Here is a 5000-nt window from a genome sequence, read left to right as displayed (position 1 = left end):
CTGAATATATGTGTGCAGAAATAGAAAAATATGCTTATAACATCCATCTTTGGTTCTGAGAATTAATTTGAAATTTCAAGCGAAACAAAATACGGAATCATAAATATAAATATTTCAAACATAAGCGCAGGTACGACTGTGTGGTTAAGAAGCTTGCTTTAGAACTAATGGTTTCAGGTTCAATCTCACCGTGCAACACTTTATGACATGTGTCTTGTACTATTCTTCAGAGAAGCATTCACCATCGTTATCATCATCATCATTGCTATCATCATTTAATGCCCGTTTTCCCATGCTGGCATAGGTTGGACAGCTTTTGAAGAGCTGGCCAGCTTGGGCTCCATTTGTCTCTTTTGACAGGGGTTTCTATGGCTGAGTGGCACCGGCACCAGTGCTTTATAAATGGCACCGGCACCAGTGCTTTATAAATGGCACCGGCACCAGTGTCATTTACTCATTCATCATACATTTGTCTGTGTGTCTTTCAGTTGCTCATTTACCACAAATTCATTTGTTAATTGAAGGTTTGTTCATTTGCTAGTCATTACAGCATTCATCGTAAGTTTTGAATTTGTTCTTCCCAAGAGCATTCATTCTTGCTTATAAATTGCAGTTTATTCATACTTTCTTCAGAAGCTCGTTATTAGGTTTTCCCATAACTCTACTCATTCCTGTATTGTCATTTTAATCATACGACGGGCTTCTTTCAGTTTCCATCTACCAAATCCACTCACGAGGCTTTGGTCGGCCCGAGGCTATAGTAGAAGACACTTGCCCAAGGTGCCATGCAGTGGGACTGAACCCGGAACCATGTGGTTGGTAAGCAAGCTTCTAACCACACAGCCACTCCTACGCCTATATATATATATATATATATACGATGGGCTTCTTTCAGTTTCCGTCTACCAAATCCACTCACAAGGCTTTGGTCGACCCGAGGCCATTGTAGAAGACACTCGCCCAAGGTGCCACGCAGTGGGACTGAACCCGGAACCATGTGGTTGGTAAGCAAGCTACTTACCACACAGCCACTCCTACACCTATAGTTCTTTCATTTGTCGTAAGTTTCCTCGTTTGTTCCTTTGCTGTAAATTTCTTCGTCAAATTATCAAACGAATACCTGATCCTCTCATTTCTCTTCAAAAACTGGGGAAATATTTAGTTAGCATCGTAAGATTTTGTCCATCCCTGGATGTTAATGGAAGGCCTGTACTAGTCAATAATAATAAACTTCTTTTTTCTAGTTTCAGTTTTATATTTTGAAATAATGGCAATCTAGACACTTTGCAGAACAGAATCATAGGAAAAACATTCTAAATTTTCTAAATTGCCCCCATCCCTCCTCCATCCACATCTACCACTAAAATCTAACAAGAAAAATTTAATAATCTTTTTGCCTATTAGCATGATACATTAGCCTACACACCCACATATAAAGACAGAGAGAGATGTAGAGATGTGTATATGTATGTATATGCAGATGTGTGTATGTATGTAAATCCAATGGGGGTCTTAAAAGACATGTTAGGATCCACAATGAGCAGAACTTACTTGCAGGTATTGGTAGTGCAAATCAGAGGTGCAATCTGTGTGGGTGTTTTTTCAAAACACTGTCTGGTTTAAAAAGCCACATCAGACGCCATGAAAGGGCTAAGGTGTAGGTGCAGGAGGTGGTCAAACTCTGTGTAAGGAGTAGACAACCACCATATATATATATATATATATATATATATATATATCTATATATATAAAGCTTGAAACACGTGTACCGCAGAATCCTTTGTGTTTTTGTTATTTTTTGCATTTACAATTTATATATATATATATATATATATATACAAATGAGTGTGTGTATGTCTATACATATACACACATGTATGTGTGTGTGTGTGTGTGTGTGTATATATATATATATAATATATAATATATATAGATATGTATACATGTATGTGTGTATGTATGTGTATATATATATATATATTATATATACATACACAAGTGTGTGTATGTGTGTATATATATAATATATAATATATATAGATATGTATACATGCATGTATGTATGTATGTATATTTTCGTTTGAACAGATTTTTCTATTTCACGATGCTTCATAAAGCAAAACATAGAATTCTCGTTGTTTGTATTCATGTTTTATTGAAAGAAAGATATATATATTTTTGAATGAAATGAAAAAGTAATGAGAGAGTGAAAGAAATATACTTTTGTTTCAAGTTTCTGGATTTTCGGGAAAAAAGACAATATATATATAGGTGTAGGAGTGGCTGTGTGGTAAGAAGCTTGCTTCCCAACCACATGGTTCTGGGTTCAGTCCCCCTGTGTGGAACCTTGGGCAAGTGTCTTCTACTATAGCCTCAGGTCGACAAAAGCTTTGTGAGTAGATTTTGTAACTAAACACTTTCAAATTTCGTTTTCTTGTTCGAATGTGTCATTTAAAACATCATTTACTCTTGGCGTTTTTAAGAAAATTCATTATTTTCGAAGTTGTTTCGTGTTAAATTTGTCGTATTTCGGTAATTTCAACCAATCAATGACGTCTATTGAGGTGAAAACAATCACTGCTGTGATTTGTCAACAAGACGTTCTGGCGGTGTAATGGGATCTTTTCCCTTGAATAAAATTACTGCCGTTGTTTGTCCACAACAACTATCGGTGGTACTGTTATTTATGACATCGTTCGTGCCTTTGTACTGGTTTTAGCTTTGGGGTTTTAGGGTTAGGGTTCGCGTTTTAGAGTTACGGTTTTAGGGAGAAAGGCAAAGTTGACCTCGGTGGAATTTGAACTCAGAACGTAAACACAGACGAAATATCGCTAAGCATTTTGCCTGGCATGCTAATGTTTGTGCCAACTTGCTGCCTTAACCGCCTATATTTATTGGAGTGTATATGTGTGTATGTATGTTCATGTGTGTTTGTGTTTATGTAATATTGTACATAGTGCAGTATGTGTGAATATGTATATGCATAGTTACTATAGTACGTTTGTGTGTATGCATGTATGTCTTCTGCATGTGTATGTTAATCTTATAATCTTTATACTAATTGTGTTAATTAAATATATCATTGTTATAATTATTTTAATTAATATAGCATTATTTTAATTTTTCTAATTAATATATCATTATTTTATTCTGTGGTTAATGAGTGGAAAATGAACCGAACATCATTGCAAGAAAAAGCCTAATGGGAAAAAACATCTGGTTATAAATTAGATGTTAGAAACAAAAGTATAAATTTGAATATCCAGCAAAACACTTGTGAGAAGGTTGCTGTTGGCTGGTGTGATGAGAGAAAGAGAGAGAGAAGTCAAATAAAAATAAACACAGGCATTGTTATGTGGTAAGAAGCTTGCCTCCCAACCACATGATTCTGGGTTCAGTACCACTGTGTGGCACCTTGGGCAAGTGTCTTCTACTACATCATTGGGCCAACCAAAGCCTTGTCAATGGATTTTGGAAGACGGAAACTGAAAGAAGCCTGTCGTATATATGTTCAGTAATGCCTTGGTTGTTTTAACACCTCTGATCACATGCTTTCGCTTGCGGAGACCTGTTGGGGCAAGTGAAATCGAAATCGAACTAAATTCGACGACTGGCACCCATGCCAACGTCATCTCCTTCATTGGACATGAAACTCGGCTTGCGAAGACCTGTTGGGGCAAGCAAAAGCGAAATTGTGATGGCACCTGTGCCCAGCGTCACCTTTCTGGCACTTGTGCCCGTGGCATGTGTAAGGACTTTCGAGCGAGATCATTGCCAGTGCCCCTGGACTGGCTCCTGTGCAGGTGGCACGTAAAATACATCATTTTGATCGTGGCCGTTGCCAGTACCGCCTGACTGGCCTTCGTGCCGGTGGCACGTGAAAGCACCCACTACACTCTCTGAGTGGTTGGCGTTAGGAAGGGCATCCAGCTGAAGAAACTCTGCCAAATTAGACTGGAGCCTGGTGTTGCCATCCGGTTTCACCAGTCCTCAGTCAAATCGTCCAACCCATACTAGCATGGAAAGCGGACGTTAAACGACGACGATGACGATAATGATGATGATGATGATGATGATGATGATGATATATATATATATAAATATATATATATATAAATATATATATATATATAAATATATATATATATATATATATATATATATATAAATATATATATATATATATATAAATATATATATATATATATATATATATATATATATTTAAAAACACACACACACATGTATTTATATATAATATCTAACAGTGAAAAATATCAATACAACATAGTCTAAATACTCTTTCTATCAAAAACATACAAATAAACGAGAATATTTGTTGGAGTAAAAAATAACAACGTCACAATCTATTCATGTTTCTAGAACCTTCAGGTAATTAACTGAAAATATTTTCATATTCAAGTACTACGATGCCACTTTTTTGTTGAGTTTCTGTCAGTGTGTTTAGTTCAAATAAGATATATTTTTTCTCTGTTACAATAATACATATTTTATATATATATATATGTTTTAACCGTCGACATTTAAATGCATCATGTATCTAAATAGAATTACCATTCTTAGAAATGCATACAATTTCTGAAAAAGAAATATTTAAGGTTCAGCCATGTAATTGAAGACAGGCATGGCCGTGTGGTTGAGAAGCTTGCTTTGCGAATATATGGTTTCAGGTTCAGTCCCACGACACAGAACCTTGGATAAGTGTCTTTTATTATAGCTAGAGGCAAACCATTTCCTTATAAGTAAATTTGGTAGCTTTACACTGTGGAAGGCTATAGGGCTATTGTGTGTGTGTGTGGGGGGGGGGGGTATTTTTTTTTTGTTTCAGTCATTTGACTGCAATCATGCTGGAGCACTGCATATGCATATATATATATATATAGGCGCAGGAGTGGCTGTGTGGGAAGTAGCTTGCTTACCAACCACATGGTTCCGGGTTCAGTCCCACTGCGTGGCACCTTGGGCAAGTGTCTTCTACT

The 5000-nt window shown here is 36.4% G+C and overlaps 1 long non-coding RNA gene across 3 annotated transcripts in view; it reads left to right on the top strand.

Moving 5' to 3' along the window:
* The window catches only part of LOC149130235 (uncharacterized), a 140810-nt gene that overhangs the window by 80225 nt on the left and 55585 nt on the right, over positions 1–5000 (top strand). The gene's annotated exons all lie outside the window — the stretch shown is intronic.

Source organism: Octopus bimaculoides, chromosome 30 (genome assembly GCF_046866305.1).
Source record: "Octopus bimaculoides isolate indiv1 chromosome 30, ASM4686630v1, whole genome shotgun sequence".
NCBI lineage: Eukaryota > Metazoa > Mollusca > Cephalopoda > Octopoda > Octopodidae > Octopus > Octopus bimaculoides.
This window is presented reverse-complemented; position numbering and strand designations above follow the sequence as displayed.